Here is a 24880-nt window from a genome sequence, read left to right on the forward strand (position 1 = left end):
AGACACAGACGCAGCCCGTCCTAAAATGATCATAAGGACGCGAATGCAACTATAAGTAATAAATTCTTCTTTACTGTCATGTCCAAGGCCTGACTACAGGATTTTGTGTCCTCTCTCCATCCCGGGTGCCTTCTGCATCCCCCAGGGCTTCACCCGGCCACCCAGGCACAAGCAGAGGGGTCAGGGCGGGTGGGCAGGAGGAGCCCTGGGCCGAGCGCCCGGTGCAAGGCGTCCGCCCTCACCGTGAATCAGCCTGCTGGTTCGGGGGCAGTTTTTACAAGTTTGCCGAGCTTTGGTGGAGGGAGGCTCCAGTTTCAGATGCAGGCCGATGCAAGTTCACACATCGTCCTAGCCCTCCTGAAAAAAAAAATAAAGAGAAAAGAAAAATAACTGTTTGCAAGTCGATGCTGGTTTAAAAATGCGCTGTTTACCACTAACCCATTTCATCTGAACGACTCACGTGGCTGTAAGAACAATCAGCATTTTTCCACCATGATTTAAGAACAAATAATTAAAGTCATCCCAGATGGGCTTGTAAAAATTAGAGTACATCAGCTCACTTGAACTGACTTATCCTGTTCCTGGACCGACGCTACCCACCCTCCAACCCGCTGCAGTTTTTCCGAGCTTCTTCTGTACCAAGCACCGAGCGCTACCTGGCTGGTGCGACACTTCTGGACACCAACTTTTGTCGGTTTTGGCACCTGCGTCCTGTCACCGCTGAGCTTTTCTCAGTTTCTTTTTATGTTCTCCCTAGAGGCACCGCTGCTGGCTCCAGGAAGCGCGTGGGCACCGCGAGAGCGGCGCTTCCTGCTTCTCCAGCTCCCAGGGTGAGCCGGGGCAGCTCTCTGCACCTCACCTCCTTCCACAGGGTGGAAAGGGAGGGACCCAGGGGAGCTTTCACAAGATTTGAGGTCCTTGGACCAAGACACTTTGCTCTGCTCTGGGTTCTCGGGGCTGTAACATCTCGCCGCTTGCCACACCAGCAGCCGCTCGTTTGCCTGTGCAGTCACGTTGGTGTCTGTGCTTTTATTCCTCACGGCAGCACTTGAGCGTTAGTTAAAGATTTGAATGACCCTGCATAATCGCTGTAGTGCAACGCTAAGGATAAATTCATAAACGTAATTGGGAAGAGAGATCCATATTAGAAGTAAGTAACCCTAAGAGTCAAATCATCTCCTTCCCAAAGTGGTTGGGGAGATCTAAAGAAAAACAAAACAAAAAATTCAACAACTCCCCAAAGATTTGTTAACTAAACAGTTGTCCATTAAGGAGCCCAAATATTTCACAGCATTAGTCTTTGGATTAATGTTAAATCGATACGCGCTAACGCAATAGGGCAATAGTTACCATGGTGAATAATTCTATATTTATTTTCAAGCAAGCCTTATTTCGAACAATTCCAGACACGGTTTCTACTTTCTGGTTACTAAAGTCTTTATTTATTTATTTTTTAACTGTTTGGTACCAGGAACTGGGATTTTCTCCCTGACAATTGTAACGAGATCTCTGCGGTGATAGAGAACAATGCTGGGCAGGGACACAGATGCTCGCCAGTTTCTTGTTTCCCTTTGAAAGTCAGCACAGATTAATCTCAGGTATGATTTAAAGCGCAGCAGCTATTCTGAATTAATTCCTCAGTAGACGAGCCCTCATTGTTGTCTGGAACATCAGACGCGTTTCCTTCTGAGACTTCATCCCATGCGATACGTGTTAATAACCTACTGCAAACACGATTCCACCTGAAGTGATCCCAAACACCCACCTGCGTCTTCCCTGCCGCTCTGCTCACTGGCCGTGCCCTGTGGCACTTTCTCTCCCTGACCCCTCTCCCTCATGTCCCCCCTTTGAGCCCAGGCCCCTTGTCTCTCCCCAGGGCTGGGGCAGGATGGTGGCACTGGGGCAGGAGCAGCCACCCAGTGGCCCTCAGCAGCCCCCTGGTGCTCTCTCCCTCCCTGCACAGCCCCGCACTGGGCTGGGGCCCACGTGACTGGTGGTGTGCCCCGCCAGGGGGCTGAAACCTCAATGAGTGTTGGTTTGCAAGGCACATGCTTGTGGAAGCCACCAGTGGAAGCCACCAGCACGTTCCTCCAGCCCCTTCTGCCTCAGCGAGGACCAGACGAGAGGCTTCAGGGCTCAGGCAGACCTGGCCCACGTTCACCCCGCAGGAAGCAGGAGGCCCCGAACACCATCCCCCTGCACCTTCACAGCCCCAGTGGGCACAGCTCATCCCCCCGGCCCCAAAACCAAGAGGAGCAAAAGCAGGTGGCGGGTGTAAAATCAGACAGTGCTGGGGGAGAGCGTCAAAACACCCCGAGATCAGCCAAGGCGTGCAGGGCCAGCACAGCGGGCAGCCAGACGGACACACAGACCCCACGGCCCTGCCCGGGCACCTGGGGGGCTCCGAGCAGCTCGGAGAGCAAGGGGTGGGCACCCCCAGCCCGGCCATGCGGGGACACGGAGCGACCCCCAGGAACCCCCCGAGCCCCCCGCCCCGCGGGCGCTGCCCCTTTAAATCCCCCAGACGCCGCGGGGGCGGCCCCAGACGGCGCGCGGTGTCACGGGCGGGCCTGGCCACGCCCCCTCCGCATGCGACAGCTCAGCCAATGACAAGCGAGGCGGCCGGGCCGCCGGGCTCCGGGCAGCCAATCAGCGCAGGGAGGCGGGGCCGCCGCCCCCCCGCCGCCGCGCGGGCTGCCTGTCCACGTGGGGCGGGGCCGTGACCGCGCCGTGACCCGGGGCCGTGACAAAGGCTCCGCTCGCGCCTTCCCGCGCCGCCGCCTTAAAGGGGCCGCGCCCGCGGGAGCGCGCGGGGCAGCGGCGGGGGCGCGCACCGGGGTTTCGCGGAGGGGGCGGAGGCGGGGTGCTGAGGCCGGGGCTGGCAGCGTTTGGGGTCGTAGGGCGGCGCCTGGGGCCGTGCACACATGCGTGTGAGGTGCTGCAGGGCACGACCTCGACACCTCCCGTGCCCCCAGCACCCTGGGGTGGGGGCGCTGGGGCTGGGCCTCTGCTGGGCTCAGCTCCTGGCCCTGGCTGAGCCGCACGGAGCCGCCCAGGGCCCTCGCTCACGGCTGGGCACAGAACTCGGCCTCTGTGTGCCGGCCATGCAGGCAACCCAGCCCCACGCTTGGCTCACCTCCTGCCAAAGCCAACTTGGGAGCTGCGGCACCAGAGGGACGGGGACACAACCGGCAGCGCTGGGGGACAGGGAGGGTCCTGCACCAGCAGCGCTCCCCAAAAGGCCTTTTCCGTAACTCTTACTTACTCAGCTGCCCAAATGATTTTCAGTCTTACATGCTAAAACCGAGCCGCCCGTCCTCTGAGAGTCCAAAATGCTCCATCCGGGCCCATAGCTGCAGGCCTCTCCCCTCCCTTTTGTTTAAATGTGCTCCTGCAGCATTTTTGTCCCAGCCACACCACCTCCGCACAGCCTGGGCTCAGAGGTGAGCCGTCCGTACCCACAGCAGTTCCCATCCCACCTGGGTGCTCCCACCCAAGCTTTTATTTCCCACCACAAAACTGCGAGCTCGAGTTTTAAAGAGAACAAAATGAAATGGTGAAGTCGGGGGAGGACAATGCTGAAGCGTGGCCTTGTGCCTCCAGGTGCCTTGGGGCCGTGATAACCCCAGTCCTCAGGAGCTGCATCCTTCCCAGCGGCACCACATTTCCTGGGAGCTGCACCAGGAAAACGAGAGGCATTGAACACATGGCACGAGGCCAGGCCAGCTACTTAAGTTGAAGCTGGCCACAGCTTGTCACATACTACTGGGAAATGTTGTATACAATAAAAAAAAAAAAAAACAACAGGGTGTGCATGCAGCATTGTGTACTGCTATGTTGGTAAAAATCTTTATTTTTACTGGAATATTTGAACAGCCAAATTGTCATACTTTGTCCTCAAACCACATGGTCTCGCCTGAGTCCCGTACTGCTCTCCACAAAGAGAACTTCTGGGCACACCTAATTAAAGCGTATGAATCAAGGATATCGACTTGTTGAAGGCTTTTTGTTGTTATTGCCATTTTAGATCTCTAATGGGGACCTGTGAAATGGTGAATCCTGAGGCTCCAGAGAAGACCCCTTTTGGGGACTCCAAGGGCCACGTGTGAAGCCAATTTTCCAAATGAAACTAGTTATATCAGTTAAAACCTAAAGGCTTCACTTTTGCAAATCTTTTATGCTCGGTTTTATACAGCTAATACATCGCCAATGTTTCCAAGGAAACCAATATGCCCTGTTCTCCCTGAACCAACTCTCACTATTAAAACAATTAAAAACTTAATCTGGGTTCCCTCCCTTCCTCCCCCTCTCTCCTTTTGGTATTACCGTACGCGTTTTAATTAAAAACACGATGGCGATACGTTTCTTACACATATGTAGGCTACGCTGCAAATTACCTAAAGGAAGCTTGACTCCAGAGCACGATAACTGGGAATCAACTGCGTTTCCACAATTGAGTAAAAACAAATTAACAGGAGCCTTGATGAATCAATTACAGCCACTGCTCATCTCTGAAGGCTATCGGCCAGCTGATGGAAAAGTTTAAAACTCTGTGGGGTTGTGAAAGGCACAGGAGTGTGGGTTGGATGTGCTTGGGCTCCAAGCAGCAGTGGTGGGGTCATCTTGAGCTGCCCAGCTCCTGCAGGGGAGGGCATGGCACATGGGAGGAATTTCCCCCATTTGTGCCTCCATCTGGCTGAGCAGCGGGATTTCAGGTCGTGCTGGCTGCAGAAAACAGGCCCGGAGGTTCCCTGCCCCATGCCCTTCGGGGTGCTGTTTCTGAAGCCTGCCCTCAAGCTGCTGCTTCACACCTCTGTGCCCCGAGGCCCAGCTGAGGAGATGAATGCAGTCGGAGGCCCCACGCTCGCTGTAACGCAGGCTGGGCCTGGAGAAAGGGGGGGCTTGAAAATCAACCACAACCAGCGTGCTATAAAACCCTTTGGGGTTTCCCAGTCACAGCACCTCTCTCCAAAGTTGTTGTTGTGGGACCAAGTGTCTCAGCCAGGGCCAACAATGCTGCCCTTCCACCATCAGGCTTGTGCCCTTCTGGCAGGCTCCTGCACGAGTTCCTCATTTTGCCAGGCTTGTGTGCGGGGTTTTGGGGCTGTTGGCCCTCCCTTACACAGGGCCAAGGGCACTTCCCATAGGACAGGGCAGGCCTGGGGCCCGCAGCCTTCAGGCACTCTGTGTGGACTTCCAGAGCACGCCTGTTGTCCTCAGGGCTTGGAAAACAAACACGAGCCCCGGGGGCCAGCACAAGGAGCTTAAAGCCTTGAGGCGAACACACAGCCCGGGCTCTTTGTGTCCGATGTGTGTTGCTGGCTTGATCTGAAGAGGCAGGCAGATCCAGGCATGGGGCTCCGGGGCTGCTGAGGAGAGGGATCTGCAGGTCAAGAGGCTCATGAAAAGAGGAAACCAGCTCCAAGCAGACGTGAATGGCACCGGGGAGGCAGTAAACACAGCCCCGCTCTTTGTTTTGCCCGCATTGTGTTTGTGGCTCTGCCTGCTGCACGCTGCCTCTGCTCCCCTGATCCCCTCGTGCGCGCCACTTCCACCCCCATGCCAAGAGGCCGAGCACGAAGGAAGGGAGCAGGCGGCACGGGGACGTTTCATGTGGATCCAAGAGCTAAATCCGGCCCTTGCTTGTGCGCTCCCCCCATTCTCCAAGGAGCAGAAGGGAAACGCAGCCAGAGCCGCTTCCTCCACCATTGTCTGAGCGCTCCGACATCCTCCTGCTGGCGCTGCAAGGGCAGGGGACAGGGACGGGGTGTCTGGGGCACTTCCAGCTCACCCCACACCTCCAGCGGGGCCAACCCCCCCCCAGGGGTTCCTGCAGGCGTTGGGCCGCCCGGAAGCTTTAGGGAAATGAGTTTTGCTCGCTCCTCAGTGCACATCCTTCAGGGCAGCGTGCTGCTGGGTGCTCCTCGCAGACGTGGCTTCCTGTGAAAGAAATCCCAGCCGTGCGAGCCTCCCCCACGCAGCGTGATCCAGCCCCATTCATACACACTTCCCACCACACTGACACGCAGCATTGTGCAACCAAAGAGAGTGCACGGCAGGTCCGCACTCAGAAATACCTCAGTCTGCCAGTGCACAGGGGTGACTTGGGGTTATTGGGGAGGGTTTTCCCCCCTCCCTCTCTTTTAGAGGGGTTTGGAAAATTACTTTCCGCCATCTGCCCTCCCAGAGCTAGGAAATATTTGGAATACATTCCATTCTCCTAATGAACATGCAGCAGCAGGGGTGCAGCAAATAAGAGAGAGAAAATCTTTCTAATGAACAACAAATGAACTAGAAATCAGATCTACATAGCTTCAGCTTTTGTTGCCTATAGCTGTAGGGTGATTCATGGAGACAAAAATCAATGAACGTGCTGCAGACCCAGGCCTAGCACGGCGGGCAGAAGTCTTGCCGTGACCCAAGCCATATTTGTTTTGGGTACAAATACAGACTCTTACTAGCTTCCTTTTCTTTTAATTGGGGGGGGGCGGGGGATCTTAAGTACGGTTCCTATACCTCTTGTTAATGCTCTTCAAAACACGTTGAATTTATAGGATACTGTCAAACGCATATTAGTATTCATGACAAATCATGTTTTTTCCAACTGGTACGTAGAGCTCTATCATGCTCTTTTGTTTTTAAAAAATAATGTGCCCAAACTGAAACTGAAGAAACTAGTGGGTCTTTCTCAGAGGAAGAAGGGCCAAAAAGCTCCTCTTGATCCATGCTGAGCATGGCCAGAGGTGTATTCCCAGATCCACCACAGCAGAAATTAAGGGCTGCTCTCAAGTGCCGTGTGCCCCACCATGAATATGCAATGAGCTGTTCTTCTAAGAGCATCGCCTGCTGCAAGCCATCTAGACATGAGCAAGTTTCCACCCAAGGCTTTGGATGTCAGAAGCTCGGGCACACTGAGGGGAGGCCTCAGTCCCAGGCTCTGCTGCTGCATGAAGCACGGGGCAGCCCATCACAGCCAGCCTTAGCGCAGAAGTGGGAGGAATAAAGTGCTCCTGGAGCCATCCTTATTGGCAAAATCTCCAATTAGACACTGGGACTTTTCCTCATACCTCCTTACTGGTGTATTTATTTTACCTGTCCACAAGCTCCATCCCCAAATAGTTAATAAGGGGCTATGAAGAGCTCAAATCATCCCCTCAGAAGCAAAGGCATCCCTCAGCTTGTCCCCTGGAGCACAGGGAATTTCCTGCCTACACTGCATGGCAGGACACTGGCCACAGCAGGCCAGAAGCAGCGTTGCCAAACCAGGCAGATTTAGGTGCTGGAACAGGGAAGGATTTAGTGCAACAGGTATTGACCTAGACGACACAACTGGCACTTTCTACACTATGCTGAAATCCTACATTGCCCCTGCGTGTTCCTACAGGCATTGCTGTACCGGTACACCCCACCTGCCCTTCTCCAAGCATCACTTTTTGATGCAGGAGTATTGGGACAGAAGGTGTTGTGCTGGCTTTCCTCTCTGCACCTGGTGGCTTCACCTGGCCGCGTGCTGAGCTGCTGAGTTTTTGATGTACGCATTGATTGCCTTGGAGCCTGACTCTGCATTTCCTTCGAACATTTAACCTGCAAGAAAGTCAGAGCTTTCCCAGGGAGATCCTACATGGCCAGGCCTCTTCATTTAATACCATTTTCTGCATGCGTTCACCTCCCTCGCCTTTATTACTTGTACTTTTACCCAGCAGAAAGAGGAGCTGCATTCAGCATCACAAACTCATTAAGCAGCTCCTTGGTGCCCCCTTGTTCTGGGTCTCTCACACTGGAGCAGGCATTAAAGGGAAAAAAAAAAAAAAAGACAGAACGTTCCTACAAAAAGCAATTTCTTGGCTGGCCATTTTTTTTTTTATTCCCATCAATATGGCAGGAGATATTTATGTCTGAACAAATCCTTCTCCCTCCCAATCAACCCAGTTTCTCCTGAATCTGCACCGCAGTCACACAGTTTGTATCGCTGCTGCTGCGAAAAGTACCGTGACGACACAAAACGCAACATCATGACTAAAGGTGTGTGGAACAGTCCCGGAGATTGAGAAGTGACTTCAAATGCAAGGTATTTCCTCCTTCCCCTTTCTCCCATCCTACAATCTGCTACAGTGCTGAAAATGGGACAGTTTTCAAATAGGCTATATTTGCAGAGCAAAGATGGATGCTATTTTTATTGCAAATTAGCAGATTTTTTAGCAGATCCAACCTCATTTGCAAGTGAAAGTGACTCTACTTACCATGCAGATATAGGTCTTATGTTGGAAGCTCATGGAAATTCATGTTTTGAACATACTTACAGAAGAAAAAAATAGACCCTGCCTTTATTTCTGGCTGAGACGAGCTCCACTGAAGACAGACCAGTGGGGCAGCACATCTCTGCTGAACCACTGCATTATGCGAGCAAGTGTGAGTGATCCTGAAGCGGATCTGAGGCTGTGCCCTGAAATGTGGGGGGCTGGTGGACTTTAAGGAATCCACAGAGATATTAAAAAGAGACATTGTGTTCACAGCCAGAAATTTGCTATCCAGGGATCCACATTCCCCATGGAAATATTTGAAAGGTCTGCACTCTGAAGACTGAAAATTCCCTATGCCAAGAGGCAGAGCTAGCGAGGGACAGTCATGGGCTGCCCTAATGTGAAAAATTTCATGTATTAATAGTGCGAGGGCAAAGCATTTTCAGTCAACACTTGTCCTGCAAAAGATGCCATTTCAGAATGCCAAAACTTTTCATTACGTTGGAAAAAAATCTGGTGAGTGGTTTAAGCCAAGAAAAACAATTTAAAAAAATAAAGAAATCCAAACACTGCATTTAAGTGCTACTGAATCAAAAGCTTTTCAGGGTTTTGTCTTGAGAGGAGATTTTTCAATTAAAAGTCAATGTATAACTTGGGAAGGGTGAGCAAATGGTTAAACACCTCCCCAAATAAAACAGAAGAATAAATCATTGCATCCCAAACTGTGCCAGTTGCGTCAAGCCCAAACCCATGCCACAAAAATTACAGAGAAAGTAAAATTTGGGGGAGCGAGAGAAAAATTGTGCACACCTTTAAGATGTTCATACAACATTGGTGCTGGATTCCCAGAAGTGTGATTTTAGATTCAGTTGCAGCTTCATGAAAATGAACTAAGATTAAAAAAAAAAAAATCTTAATTTTAATATGGGCATTGCAAGGAGAAAGTGAAAAATGAAAAATGCAGGAGGGGAAAGCAGGGAGATCTGATTTCAAGAAGGGGAATTTAATTTTAAGAGTGCAATTTCTACCTGCCAAATTTGCACATGCATTCCTCGAACCTGAAGCCATCCAGCAGGTGTGAACCTGTTTGTACTTCTCCTGACAGGAGCACAACAGAGGGAAACCAGCGGTGCGAGTACTGAGGTATGCTAACAAATTCTTTTGGCAGATGCCAGTTTCGCAGTTAGCTGCTACACATGAAAAAGCAGAAGCTGAGCCTCAGCCCTGCTGTTACACTGACGTGGGATGGGCTCAGCTCTTTCTTCCTGTCCCATCCCTGTGTGTTCGGGGTGTGTAGGTCCCATTTTCATGATGCCCATGACAAGGGCAGATCACATTCCTGAATACCCTGTTGCCGTGGCCTTCAATGAGACTGTTCATCAGCAAGTTCAAAATCAGAGATGACATTTTACAAACACCTAAAATTCATCTAACCAAATCACTAATATTCAAGCCTAAATCAGTAGGGTTTGTTTTTTAAAAAAAGTCCCAGACAACATCCCAAACCTCTGCTGTTCTGGCAGCTCAGGGCCCCTGCTCGTAACACACGCCGGGCAGAGTAGTTAACACCCATGTACCTGGCCCAGACACCAGTGCCCTCCCAACCAAGCGGTGACACCACATGGTTTGCACGGTGCTGGCACTACGTTGTCACTACAACCGAGGTCACATCTTGGAAAACAAAAGGACACTTCCCAGTTCACAATTTTTACCATCCTTATTTTCTTTAAGATAGGTACAGAGTATGATTTCTTATTACTGACAAAAAGACTGGGGTATTCTTTTGTGAGCACGAGGCATCATATAATTTGTAGCAGGCATGAATTATTGCAGTGTCTCCATCCAAACAAGCGAACATCTGTATCCCATTTTCATTGGCACCACAAGATACCTGGCGCGGCCCCAAAACAGAGTGTTTAGCTACAAGGGTTTAAAATATGCAGTAATTTGCTGTTGTGTTATCTTCTGGTATTCTCTGCTTTGGGAAAAAAAAAAAAAAGAAACTTTATCAGAGAAGTCCTCCCACTGTCTCTTCGCCTTGCTCTAGTCCAGAATGAAATGAATCAAGTAAAACAACTTGGAAAGCCTCATTTATTTCCCTCCTGAAGAGTGGTGGTTATGGAAGCCAGTTGGGGCAGCATCCTGCAGAGCATGGGACACCGCATGTCCCTCCAGCCAGGTCCGGTGGCCGGGGGTTTTGTACAGGCACTGGAGGCTGTCGCATTCAGCCCTCCCCAGGTCAGCTGGATGGGGAGAGCGGTGTTAGGAGAACTGGGAGGTTCACAGGAGGCTGGGGGCTTTCAGTCTGTGATTGCTTCCTTTGCTTTTGAAAATATGTTTAAGGCCTTGGCTTTGCTGAAAGCAAGGCAAGTTCTTACAGCAGACTGCTACCTCAGTTAGCCACCCCACGTAAAACTTTAACACCAAAAAGCTCCGTTACACCCTTACATTCAGATTGTTGAGCTATAGAAGTAAAGACACAGATGTAAATAAGGCCATGTCTCCACAGAGAAATACTGTTACATCAGTACAGCTATAAGTGTCCTGGAAACCCTCTTATATCAGGGCAAGAGGGGCTTTGGGACATTCCTTCAAAAAAAAGGAAAGTCTCTTTTCAACGTCTTCACTAAAGAAGATATCCCCCAAATACCTGCATCAGTTCCAGTTCATCCCTTACGTAATACCAAGTAGCTTCTTTGCGTAGATGAAGCCTCAGAGCCCCGTGCCAACAAACCCATCCCATCTCCAGAGGGTTCCCCCAGCACAGGACCAGCCTCTGCTGATGCTGCCTGCTAAGGCTGCTAACCCTGCTCCTGCCTCCTATCTGCCCGAGCATCAAAGGGGAAGGAATGCCGCTTGCCGAAACGTGATAGACTATCGCTGCAGGCAGGAGTAACTTGTGCTGTCAGTGTTCAATTAGCACCGAGTTAAACTAAATGTCTTGTGAATATTTCATAACGATCTGCCAGCATCATAGCTGAACTCTCTGGCTTTTACCAAGCCATTTCCCTTCCAAAGTGACACGATGCAGAATTAAAGAGGGATGATGAGCCAGCCTTGCTTGTTTGAGTACCTATTCAAGAATCACGCAATATAACAAAAACATAGTAATAATCAAAAAAAAGGCACAAAACAGACTAACAACAGCAGCCACCTAAACTCATCCTCTGAAAATAAACTCTCACTTTGTTTAAAAGCAGTTTATGCAAAGAACAGCTCTTTTTCAGACTGTAAATTTATTGTAGCTATTCCCATTTACTTTGAGAGTTACAGGAGCTGAGCTCCTGTGAACTTCTGAGCTTTTTGTGAAAAATAAGATGGGAAATATAGAAGTTAAATGAGTTGGAATAGACCTTTACTGGATTTAACTTGAAATGCAGAACCCGCAGCAGGCACCTGCTGAGCTGCACAAGCCATCTCCCCTCACTTCTCTGCATGCGGGATGCTGTGGTTTTGACCCAAGCTATCTGGGATCTGGGGCAGAAAAATCCACTGAAATCAAATCCCTCGGTGCTGCAACACAGCCACTACAGACATGCAAACCTCTGGCTGGAAAGCAGCTGCAGGACCCGTGTCATCTGCCTGGGGGTCCTGGGCACGGAGTCACTGGGAACACAGCTGGGTCTCGGAGCGGGCACGCAGCCCTGGCAGAGCAGGAGGAGCTCCAGAAGGCAGAGGCAGCAAAACACCGAGGGTCGCAGTGCTGACTGCTCACAGTCCCTGCTGGGGGACAGGGGCTGCCTCCAAAGATGGAAAGGTGCCACAGGGCACGAAGAGCCTTTCCCAGATTTTCTGCTGAGGCTGCCAGTAAGGAGATTGGTCGGTTCCAACAGTAATGGACCAAAGCCACCAATTCACATCACCTCATCCATCATACGCCCAGATGATAAATGATGCTGGGTTTGCACCAGCCTGGGCTGACACTCCGCAAAACACAGCCAAATTGCCTCGCTCGGCTTGCTGAGGAGACAGCCCCACAGCTGATGAAGGGCAGGCTAAGCTAGAAACTTCTCAGGGTGTATCTGCACCAGCAGAACAAGCACTGAGACTGAAAGTAAACCCTGAAGGGAAAGAGCAACAGGCTGAAGTGACCACAGGGACTAAGCCATTTCACTTGCTTGATGCTAAATGGCCCATGGCTAGTTTCACCTAACAACACTGCACTTTCACCTTGAGTCTCAACTCCACTGGATTTTACAGCAAAATAGCTAGTACGTGGTAGTTACCTGTCCATAAGGAACAAATGAGGTCACACCTTTTTGGCAGCAAAGACTTAGCAGGAAAGTCCACATGGGAGCTAGTCTATAGCACCGCTGCTGTCACTGCAATGATAAAGCGAGGAAAACTACAGTCCAAGCCCACCAATGCTGCTGGCCCCATGGAGGACGTTCCCCTCCCTGCTGAATGAATGAGGAGCTCAAACCCCAGTAGGAGTTACACTTACTGCTGAGTTATTCTGAAAAATAAAGTTCTTCAAGCTCTCCTGTTATCTCATCCCCTTCGCTACCTGACCTTCTTAAAGCCTTTTGAAGGTGTGGGAGAGGTGGGCAGGAAACTGCAGAGAGATTGGAGGAACCTGGGGAGATGGGGACTAGAACCAAAGGAGAAAACAAGACACAGCCCCATGCCCTCACCTCCTCAGGGCTAGGGCACTGCTGTTAAATGCTCCACTGATACCTGCTAATTAACCCCCTGCCTTTGCAGATAACAAGGAGGTGGCTGTGCTGGGGAGGGGGCTGGCAGGAAGGCACACAGGGTGAGCTGGGTGGCTCGAGGGGACAGAGCCCAGCATGAGGTGTCTGAAGGCTCCTGTAAATCATTTAACAGAGCTGAAGGCCTACCAGCATTGAGCTGTGCAGATATAGATGCAAAACAAACCCAGGCGTGGCTGGGCTCGAATATTAATATCTCCCTCCAAGGGCAATGGAAATAAGGCAGAGCCTGTGGTTCGCAGGCATTGGGGCGATTTTGGTGTGGACAGGCGGCCCCATTAGCAGCGAGTGCCCTGACCCTGCTCCGCACAAATGCCGACATTTACTCTCCCCAAATGGCTGAGCTAATGTACTGATAGCGGTGGTGGCATCCCTCCAGCAGATGGGACTGATCTGTTTTGTACATGGACCTGTTGGGGTTTTTGACACAGCCGCTTGTCTGAGTGCCAGCATCTGAAATACAACTCAGGAGGCCCTTTATGGCTCCAAACTGGAGGCATTTGGGACCTTTTCCATTTTCTGTTAGACAGTCACAAAGAAAGGGAATGCTACTGAAGTCTGGGCAGATTAGTCATGGGGTAGATTTGCCCGATGCCGTGTTCAGCTCTATAATAGTTGCCAGAGTAAATTCAAGGATGTGCTTTAAAATGCCAAAATATATTAGTAATGCTCATCTATGAAAATAATGATTATGGCAAAGGATTTGTTTGTAAGCCTTATAGAGAACACACAATTAATCCCGTATTTTGATGAAAAAAATAAAAAGGAAAAAAGTGCCATATAAATAGATCTCACTCCTGGAGTTTCAGAGCTGAAAGAAGGGGCTGGAACGCTCCCAACGTCCTCAGAGCCTTTCTGACCCACCCAGTCCCCCTGGCTTTAGCAGGTTGTTAGAAATAATCAGGCGGCTGTAAAAATAATATTTCTAACTTGATTAACATGATGTTCTACTCAGCAACTCCACTGCTGTTGTTTTTTTGTCCTTGATAATCAACGGGTAGAGGCTGATGCCGCGTAATTGCTAACCAGCAGCCTGCGTTTCTGCTGCAGCCCTCCCCAGCGAGGGAGTGAAAAAGAAACAGGAGGTACAGGACACAAGGGGAGGGGGACACAATAAATAATTTCACAACTCTACAAGAGGGAGTAGCATGCATGGAACAGCTCCCATAAACATGGGGATGACGGGGGATGGGGAATTAAGGTTTTCTGCTCTTCCCTTGCTTAGTTGGCCAAGTGGCTTGCCCACCGCTAGGCAAGGGAAGGGACCCAGCAGACACCGAGCCAGGGCCCCCAACGGTGTGAGCCCCTGGTGTGGCATGGGCACCAGGAGAGAGCAGCCCCCACATCCTGCATGTTTGACCCTCTTTGGGGTCGAAAGCCCTGGGAAATGCCCCATTTGCATGAAGCATTGTGGCTCACCTGGTGCCTCCAGGTTTCTGCAAGATGCGTTCTTGCATTAGTGTTCTCAAACGGTGACATTTCTGAGCGTAAGTCATGGGGTTGTTGTTAATGCCAATTTAATGGTGCTAAAATGATTAAATATGGCAGGCTTTTAAATAATGAGGTACATAAAAGGTGTTAATAACCTCTTAAGTGCTTTAATAATATTCTGTGCTATCATAAAATGTTAGTAATTGGACCTCTTAACTTTCATCTGCCATAAAGTAATGAAAGAAAAAATCTCAACAGAGGCGCTGAATGGCTGAAAAATTTGCTTAAATAAAAGAAAAAAAAATTGAACAATGGTAAAACTGAGCCCTATTTGTTGAAAAAAAAAAAAAAAAAAAAAAAGAAGAAGGAGAAAGAATTAACTGGAAAGCCCAATGGAACATGCATTTTAATATCATGCAAATTTTTAGCATTTCCAAAAATTGTCTTTGGTAGAAGGTGCTGCAAGAACAAAGGACCCAGAGAGAGGCACAATGGCTCGCTGCGAAACCCCGCAGCGGGTGGGCTATGTGGTCTGGTGTGAGACAAACACATACATTCCCTGTGTCAGTTAGAAACGGCCTCGTTCGTGTGCACCACAAACCCAAGCCAAGCCCGGGTCACTCTTTCAGACCTTGCAGAGCTCCTTAGGCTGGTTTAACACCCATGGGACTGATCCTGCAGCGGGAGCATCACCTGTCAAAGGGCTTCTGGGCCAGGCAGTGCTGGAAGCCCCCAGCATGCCAGGGCAACTGGAAGTGATAAAGGATCCTTCAGAGCCTCTGTAGGTAACTGTGTGTGTCCAAGAGCACACAGCGAAGCACAGAACTGGGTTGGATGGGGCAGCAGAATCGCCAAACGTAAATAAAATGGCAAATAGGGAGCACAGATAGGAATATCTGCATAAGGATGGCCACATGGCCAGGATCCTGCGTAAGCAGCAGCTTGGGTGGGAAAGGGCTGAGGTCTTTAAAATCCCGTTCACGGCACTGCTGAATCCCACCCAGACCCCATTAAACATCCCGACATGGGGCTGCCATTGCCTTAAGACTGAGCAGGCTCCTCATCATCATTTCCAGTAACATTTGTTGGATCTCTTCTCCCTAAATGCCAAATCCAACCAAATTACAGTGAAAACCCTGTATCAGCAAAATCAGTTTAATTAACGGAGATTTGCAAGTTCTTGATTCAATGGCTTTCCCAGGGAAATCCTCGTAAGATCTCCCTGGCTTCCCTCCTTACGTGCTGCTCTGTTAACAGGTCCGCCCGGTTCATTTTAAAACTGGGTGCTTTGAAATGTCTGCAAACGCGAGCCTCTGAACCTGGGGGCTGGCCGTGTGTCAGAGGAGGGCTGTGCAGCTCCTTCCGAGCCTCGCCAGCCCGGCTCTGCGGGGCGAGGGCAGCGGGGCGCCCACCAGCCCCCCGCTCGCACCTCGTGTCACGCAGGCGGGGAGCGGGAGCAGCCCCACGTGAGCCAGGCACCCGCCTGCTCAGCAGGAGTAACAATGGGAAACGGCAGAAGCCAAGAGTTTGCCCATAGGCATTGAAAAAATTATAATGAGCAAATCGATTTTGAGTAGTCTAAATTTGCTTGGAGATAAATCAGGAACAGAACAAATGCTCTATCTAACAGAGAAATGATTCACCAAGTACAGTGTTCCTAGAGCCATGCAGAAGGCTCTTGGCTGCTGTGAATGCCGGCTCCTTTTTTTTTTTTTTTTTTTTTTTTTGGCTTTATATTGCAGACAAGACCATTATTATTTTCTCGTTATGGGTCTAGTGCCGATCCCATTGAAGTCAATGACAAATTTTCCATTAGCTTCAATGAAGGACTTGGCCTCATAAAAGCAATTATTCATCCATACATAAAGTACTTCCTTGACTCTTGTATTTGAGAGCGAGAGCCTGCTACCCACTCGTCGGCATCTCTCTCCAGCACAGCTACAATTTGCACAGGCCCCCTATGCCCCACTGCAGGCCCCAGCATCCCAGAATAGGATCGTATTTCTTCTCGTGTAGATGCTCTTTGGTTCATTTGATGTGCCCATTATTTGAGAACCGTCTCTCCTTTTGTCCATTAGGTAAATTCTGGATGAGATTATTATTCTGGTTCGGTTTGTAACAATCCCTCTGGATCCATCTTTATGCTTATTAGGATTTTAGAAATGCAATCTAATTTGTGCTAAAGCATACAGATTCAGCTCCCCTATGATCTGTGCTGTTCACATGTCATTGCTACATCTGCAACCCCGCTTATACCCATCGGTGCGAGCAGCTGTGGGGGGAGAGCACTAGCAGGAAACCCCACCGAGACAAATACCTGAGCTCTGGTGAGCCTTGGGACCGTAAATGACACCAACTGGTTCAGAGACGGTTCTTTTTAATTCCTTATTGCCTCTCCATGAAACACTATTTTTTTTTAAGCTTGACTGGAAATCACCAAACTCTTTTTGTGGCCATGAGAGGACTTTGAACCATGTTCCTGGAATGTCAAGAGATGTGCAGAGCCAAACAGAGATGCTCGTGTGCTTATTAAAACCCACTCTGCACATTTTTATTTTTTTATTTTTTTTAGTCTGCATGCTAGTTCAGACTGTAGTCAGTGCAAGCTTCTGCCTTGTTCTTGCTTGCAAAGCTCTGCGCACACCCTTAGCACCATGGAGAAACACAGCCAAACCTGGCGTGCCAATAGCTAGCAGTGACCAGTTTCTGGTGTTGATTGGGCAAGTTAATTGGAGCAGAAGTTATTTTGCTAGGATAGGTTAAAAAAAGAAAAAAAAAGAAAAAAGAAAAAAAAAAAAGTTTCATCTTGTGACTAGCTTAGGTTTCTGGAGAAACATAGTGCAGTGCTCCTGTGTGACTGCTGTGCTGCAGCACTGCCCAGAAGCCTCCCAGAGTCACAGGTGCTTCCAGTTTCAAGTTTTTTTGAACTCTTGAACGTGATAAGTCGCCCACATGATATCTGAAAACAATCACCTCCTCTGGTACCTGAGCTTTATCACCGACATTTTGCCAGGTTGCACTTGTGCCCCGTTGGAGAAGAGGCAAGCCCACCAAGCAGGGCGACGCGACCACAAAAGGTGCTTTTCGCCCTTTGTTGGGTGGGAGCTGGGTCGGGACCCTGAAGCAGGCTTCCTGCTGGCCTGCCCCCATGTGGGGACAGCAAGAGCAGAGGGAGGGCCACAGCCTGGGCCACCAGTGGCCACTGGGCTGCTCCTTCGGGCCAGAGAACACCCAGGCAGCGACAAGTGTTTGGGTCCTCTAAACTCCCCACTAACTTCTGCAAAGCCTCGTCTTCCGAAAGGCTCTTCAGTGCCACTTCATGTTTAATGTTTGTGCTCTACCCCGTGTAAAGGAAGCGGATAAAAATCAATAAAGCACTTGCAAAGTTGCTCTGTGCCGAGTTTCACGTGCACGTTTTGAAAGCCTCTCTTCCCTGCCACTCACCTCATGAGTCTATTCTTGGAGAATAGAAACTGGGATCTACTTTGCAGCCAAAAGTAAAGTCATAAAGAAGTTTGCTCACGTTCCTCGACACATGAGATACAGAGTTAATTAAAAATTGTTCTCTGTACAACAGGTTTGTTTCACTGGAAAATGTCACTGATGTAAGGCTGTTCTGCTCGTGTTGCCAACTACATTGAATTGACTCCATTATAAGCTTACTCCTCCCCCTTCCCATTACTTTTCTTCCAATAATAAACTAAAGAGATCCCACATTTTATTGGAAAAGATGCGCTAGGATTAGCTGAGCTGGAGCAGCCACGTTGTGCCCCTCCAGTCCCTGTTTATCCGTGGTCCTACAGAAGCAAATACTTGCCCCAGCCCAATATAAATGAGATATTTGATCCTACGGGCATGGTGCTGTTAAAAGATTTTTAATTAGATAAATACATTTTATAAAAAGATTTTGCAGAATAGTTGCCTCTAGCAACTGTAACAATCTTGAAGCTTCATCTCCTAAAAGGAAAGAAAACTCTTGCAGGAAACTAATGTGTTACATAAAAATGAAAGATGGTGTTACAGAATGAATAGGAAAGGGCTCCTGCTCCAGTGGAAATGCAGCCCCACTCCTGGAAAGGGGAGTTCACTTCATCACTGCCTCCACACAGCACATGGATTTGTGCTCTAATTTTCCCAGCCAGGTTGCCAAGTTGCTGGACGGGGCTGGAGGGAGGTCCTGTGAGCGCTCTCTTTCCATAGCTGACGTGCTGCAGAAGGCATCACGCACACGTCAGCCCTGCAGGACGCGCTTGGCTCTCCCCGCACCACCGCCCTGCTGCTTCGTGAACAAGCAGGGGCATCCTCACGGCTGCCTGCCATCCCTACCGTGCCTCAGCAAGGGGTCCTGAGCCTGCTTTCCTTGCCAGCTAGCCCCTCGGGAAGGATGCCCGTGATGAGGATAGGCCCGGTGGCTGTGGCTCACTGCCTGAGGCTGGGCAGCTCGTGGAGAACAAGCGGCAGCCTGCAGGCCGGTGCCTCCGCAGGGCACCCCGAGAGGAGGTGAAGCCAGCCCTCAACCCCACCAGCACAGCCTGGACTCCTAGGAAAGGGAGTTTAACTTGTGTTAAGTTTAGACATGAGCCTGGTTCATACCGAGATGAGCCGGGGCTGCTCTGATGCCCCTTCTCTCCATCCAGCCCTGAACCTCTCCTGAATGCCACATCCCCAAATCCCCTCTGCTGCTGGGGCAGGGCCTCTGTAAGACTTTTCCTTTTCCATTTATAGATCCCAATGAATGAAGCTGCCCAACGTGCCAGCAAGGTGGGGAGTTTTATCTCCGCAGACTCAGTAGAGGATGGCAGCTGGAATGGGAACTTTTCCATCCTCACCCCCATAGGCAGTATATTTAGCCCTGACCTAGAAAGACCATCCTTTCTAGGGCTGAGCTGTGATTCAGACAGTCTGCTTGCTGAGCAGAGACTGCCAACTGTGCCGAATCATAGCTGATTAGAGGTGGGAGAGAGCCTGAAAAACAATACACCCAGGCAAACGCAGTGGGTTTGGAGCATTTCGTGAAAATTATATTTAACACCATTTTGGTGACTTAAAGAAAAATTAAAACAAACAACCCTCGCACCTTCCAAAATAACCCTACCTGTCTCTGGTGGGAGAGCAGAGACTGGCAAAGTGCTGCTATTTTAAACTGCAGCGGAACAGCGTAAGACAGAATATACATATAGATAGATAGATAGAGGTACAGACACACACATCGCTAGATGACAAAGAAGACAGAACGGGCAGAGGATCTGACACTTCTTCGCAATTTAGAGGAAATTTTGTCTTCAAGCCAAACAAACCCTGTCGTGTCTAAGGGCAAACAAGAGTGAAAGAAAACAAGTCCTAGAAGGCGTCTGAAGACAAGTAACATGCAGAAATGTCTGCTGCCAGGTCAGAAAGTGCCCTGCTGGCACAGCGTGGCACTGGAGCTCGTGCCCCACAGGCAGCTACCCTCTGCCAGCAGACGCACTCAGGCTATCGGCTGGATCTGAAGGAGAAATCTTATCTGCAGGCCTGGGAGAAAGCAGGAGGAGGTAGTCCCAGCCCTTATAAACCAGTAACACAGCCAGGGAGTCAAACTGGAAAGTACCACATAGCCTGGTCTGGAGAGAGCAGAACAGGAGACTAAACACAACAGTTTAACAAATAATTACAGGTTCTTTATGGGGACTACAATTTGTAATCCGCCTTCATCCACTTCTCTTTGCACAGTTTAGAGTTACAATGCCAAAGGGATCACAGGGAATCATGAAATAATGTCCTGCATTTGAGTGCAGAGCAGACAGTCTCGGAGGGTTTTAGCCAGTCCATTTGATACTCTTTTCATGAAACATTTACCATGTTGTACCGAAGCGTTCGCTCCATTGTACCTCAGCAAACAGAGCGTGCATGCTGTTACAGTCACTCACATGTGCAGGATGTTTGCAGCCATTAAAAGTGATGAGAAAAAAACCTGACCTGGATAGGTTCTCCTGGATTTAAATTCAGTTAAGTGTGGGCCTTGAATGTTATCTCCATAATAAATTTGCCACACCATAAAACATAGTGGGGAATCAGGAAGTAATATCTTGCATTTCAACAAATGCTCGGTCTCTGAGGACCTCCACCATCCATTTGATACACTGGCTATGTAGGAGTACAATTTCGAGTCATCTATATTTTTTATGTTAACTGCATGGAGAAGATAGTCTCATGACAGCAGCGCTGGATTGATTATTTCAGGGACTGGGGATTGGTTACCAGCCCTGCAGCGCTCCCTGACTCCCCAGATACATCACAGCCCTTTGGCTTCCCACCTGCAGAACGGGACACCCACGCCTCTGCTCCTCTGCCCTAAGGCCGTTTGCAGCCATGCCTCCAGGACAGCTACCTCCTCGTTTTCCTGAATGGCAACAGGACACCGAGCTGGGGCTCATCTTTTAAATGAATTGGGAAAATAAAGAAATAAATACATCAGTCCATGCAAATGTTAATGTATAGAGACTCGTGGCATGTTGTATCCCCAGTACTAGCTCCTTCTTCTCCCTTTTCTTTGGATAACACAATTGCAGGATTGCTGAAGATGGGGCTGGGAAGCTGCAGGGATCCCAGCCTGGCACTGAAATGCCTCCTTGTCCCTGGGCAGAGCCGCAGCTTGGGGTCACACACTGCTCATGCTGCAGCCCCTCCAGCAGCTGAATTTGTCACACCTGGGAGGGCTGCGACAAGGGAAGGGACAGAGGGAAGGGAGGATGCACAGGCACTCTCCCCATTTCAGCATTTCCACAGGTGATTTATATCTCCCTTTAAGGCAACGGCTTGATTAAAGAAACAAAGCCATGTCTAATAGTCAAGAGTAAATGTTAATAAAAATAAATGCCAATAAACGTGGTTCCAAAAATGACTGACATCATATTGCTGTTTCAGAGGAACTTGAAATGAATATTTGTCAAAGTCACCAAGGAGTCAAAAAGGAAAGAGAAATTATCTCAAGTCAAATAAAAGATATTGTTCGCATATAAATAAAAGGCTTTTTTTTGACATGATAAGTGGTTTTTAAACATTGCAAAATAACATTGGAAGAAATTTCAAAAGCGTGGTTTGCAAAATTTGGAAACATTTTGTTTAGAAACATCTTCAGAAACATTTCACATCTTTCATACTCTTATTTTTTCCCTACAGAACCAGTGTGGAAAATTGACACTGGCTTGGGAAGCACTGCAGGATCCACTGTGCTGCGTTTTTTGCCCAAAATATTTCACCAAAACCACGTACTCAGTTCTCATTGGGAAGTCTCGTTTAACAAATTATGTAACAAAAGGCTTTACCTTAATTGCAAGCTTAAATCCATCTGATTTAGGAGAGTTAAGCACAGACTTGGGTTAAGCAGTGCCCAGTGCTTTGCCGAGCGAGGCTGTGGCCAGGCACGGGTTGAGCGGCCGTGCCGAATGGGTGCCGGGACACGTGATGGAAAGTGAAAATAAAGCATGAAGAAACAATCAGCAAATAAGCCTGGTGCTTGGAGATTTTGAGCTTTGTTTGTACAGTATTTCTAAGGTGTGTTTTGTGTGTCTGAAAAATCCTGTTATTCAGCAGCCCGGGATCGCTCTTCCATCGCTAGCGGTGCTGAACAGAAGCGGCGCAGCGTGCGGTCCTTTATTCCGGGGAGCCGTAATCACTCCCCTCCCGAAACTGCAGCTCCATTTGACTGACAGAATTAGAAGCAATTCATATTGGAGGGGAAAGAAGAAAGGCAGACCCATTTGGTTGTCAGACTGTGGGTACATACACAAAGCTTTTAGCAAAAAAAAAAAAAGAAAGAAGAAAAAAGAAGAAAAAGTTGTTGCCCTCCTAAATCACATCTATATTAATGACATGAATGACAGGCTTAAGGGGAAAATTATAAATCTTTCTTTCCAGCTTTTCTTTTATTGCCCAACCATATATTTCATTTATGCAGAGAGCAGTGCCATGAAACACGCAGCAGGCGCTGTGGATAAGCTGCAGCCAGGCTCCTACAGATCACGGCTGAGCCCGGTGGGCACGTCTGTGAGCCGGTCCGCACCCGGCAGAGACAGCACCAAAGCTGCCTCCGTGGTACTTTGCTCCTGCAGGTGCCCCAGTGTCCTGTCACCACCCCTGCGTGGTGAAGGAGGGGTCCAAGAGAGGTGGGAGTGCTCAGCCGGGGCTGGGTGCTTGGCCATACAACCCCCGAGCCCCAGCCCCCAGCTCACCTGGGGCTCTCCACCCCTCGGTGCCTGTTCCAGCCATCCAAGAGGCCATCTCTGTCCCCAGGGTAGCCACCAGCTCTCTGCATTTCTGCTTTGTTCATTTTCTAACATAACCCTCAAGGGAACACAGAGAGGAACACAGAGAAACCTCAGCGTCTTGCGGGACCACAGAAGTAGACGTGATCATCTTCCATTAATTCCTGTAAATTTCCCCAAACCTAGGACCTTTTTCCTTGGAATCAACATGTGATTAATGGGACTGTTAGAGCTGCATCCATCCACGTGTGTACATACATATATATGCATACACACACACACAGGCTATTCACTTTTTGTAGGAGTCTCCTGTGAACGACTTATAGCCACGTAAAGCTGCCCACACTCAGACACACCGCAGAGATACTTCCCCGGGTTTTATTGTCTGTGACCACCGCACTCAGCTTTTATAGAAGCCTAATTACAGACAATCCCCTTTAAATGCTGACTCGCTGTGTTAAGTTATCCTGCAGGTGAATGAGGAGATATAACGTTTCTCCGTGTTCTCTAAAATCCTGTAGCGTTATTAACTGGATCGGTCAATGGCAGGGCTGCCTGGAGAAATTAATCTGGTTGGAAGTGGCCCTTGGTTTCCCATCACCACTGGCACCGAATGCATGGAGTTTGGGGAATGTTTTTTTCATGAAGGAAGTGGAGGATTAAAAAAATTAAATGGTTTCATTTGAAACCTCCTGTACAGCTTAGTTTATAACAACAAAAGGCAACACTGGTTCCTTACAAATCAACTGAGGGGAAAAGTAGAATTAAGAAAGAATCAAAATGAATAAGCCAGGTGCCACAGCATCCTGCTCTCTGGCCCTACACAGCCCAAATCATCTGGCTCCCACCTTTTTGCTAGCACTGCTACAATAGATTTAAAAAAATCATTTAATTTTCTGTCACTCTTTTCATCTGAACAGACTCGCGGAGTTTTCACAGCTGTAGAAGGACGGTGCACAAAGCCACACCTTTTCTGGAGTGAAGAGGCATGGAAAAAGAGAAAATCTGGGCAGAATTGCCAGAAGAAACTCTGTCATGAAAAAAAAAAAAAAAAAAAAAAAAAAAAAACCAAACATGCTTCAAACGTTGAAAACACCGAGGAAACAGGCTGACTAACACATGCTGCTAGCAACGCCCCGCAGTTGGCCCAGGAGCTGCAGCTTTCAGGTGCAGCCCCTGATTTCCCCGGGCTCCAGAACCCCATACCTGCAGAGATGCCCGTGCGGTGACAGGTAGCCGTCCCCTCCCAGGCTCAGTCTAGCACATAAAAACCCAACAGTATCTTTCTTTTTGTCAGCTCGCTGCTTCAAAGGCTCTCGCTGCCTCACCATTACCCTGTGCTCGTCCCCACGCAGCAATATGCGCAGTGTAAATAGCTGCCAGGAGATGACAGATAGGACAGGGACATGGACGTGACACCAGTGTCCCCCCTGTCCCACAGCAGTGGCTGTGGTGGTGCAGTGGTGGGGCTGCAGGAAGGCACAGAGGCAGAGGTGCTTGTGTGAGTTCAGCTGAAGCGAGGCAAACTTCTCATTCTGTCCCTGAAACCTCTCCGGAGCTGAACGTCTAAGTGAATATTTATCTGAGCAAAGCAATAACTGCAGGGTTAATTAGGACTTGGCATAATTTAGGAGCTGGTCATAACGAGGAATGGCTGTAATTTCATGTTAGTGTTTCAGTGAGCTCCCACTTCAGCTTTTTTTTTTTTTTTTTTTTTTTTTCATCTAAAACCCTCCCGCAGCGCTATGCAGCTCAGGGATAGTGGAGGGGATTAAAAATCAGCTCCTCATCTCCTGCTAATTCCATTTGTCCCAGCCCTGTATCCAGAGCAGCAAAATGCGAGCAGAACATCCAGCTTTGGGCACCATAATCCCAGACAGACACAGACTGATCCCCAAGAGGCCAGAGAAGAGCAGCAGGAATCAGGGGTTTGGAAAACAGGACCTGTAAGGAAAGGTTGTAGGAATGGGGTTTGTTTAGTCTAGGAAAGAAAAGAATGAGGGAAGATATGATAAAAGTCTTCCAATATGGGGAAGTCTGTTACAGAGCAGACAGTGATCAATTGCTGTTCCTCTGCACTGGGAAAGGACGTGAACAAAGCACCTCAATTTACAGCAAAGCAGCCTGAGGTTGGGTGTTAGGAAAGCACCTCTCCCACTGCACACAGGAGCTGGAGCAGGCAGCTTGGGGCAGGTCTGCGGTGGCGGTTCTGGGAAGAGGTTCATGAGGAAGAGGCCACGGGAAGGCTCTGCAG

General features: G+C 49.2%; 2 long non-coding RNA genes across 2 annotated transcripts; both read right to left on the reverse strand.

Moving 5' to 3' along the window:
- Positions 1-50: 50 nt before the first annotated feature.
- Positions 51-1477, reverse strand: LOC119713335 (uncharacterized). Its single transcript, XR_005260477.2, has 2 exons — positions 657-1477; positions 51-357 (listed from the first exon to the last, which is right to left on the reverse strand). It is a non-coding gene; the product is annotated as an uncharacterized lncRNA (long non-coding RNA).
- Positions 1478-4925: 3448 nt separating this feature from the next.
- Positions 4926-13073, reverse strand: LOC110353825 (uncharacterized). Its single transcript, XR_002404881.4, has 3 exons — positions 12685-13073; positions 12467-12562; positions 4926-5940 (listed from the first exon to the last, which is right to left on the reverse strand). It is a non-coding gene; the product is annotated as an uncharacterized lncRNA (long non-coding RNA).
- Between the last annotated feature and the right edge of the window lie 11807 nt (positions 13074-24880).

The sequence above is a fragment of the Anas platyrhynchos genome, chromosome 21 (assembly GCF_047663525.1).
Source record: "Anas platyrhynchos isolate ZD024472 breed Pekin duck chromosome 21, IASCAAS_PekinDuck_T2T, whole genome shotgun sequence".
NCBI lineage: Eukaryota > Metazoa > Chordata > Aves > Anseriformes > Anatidae > Anas > Anas platyrhynchos.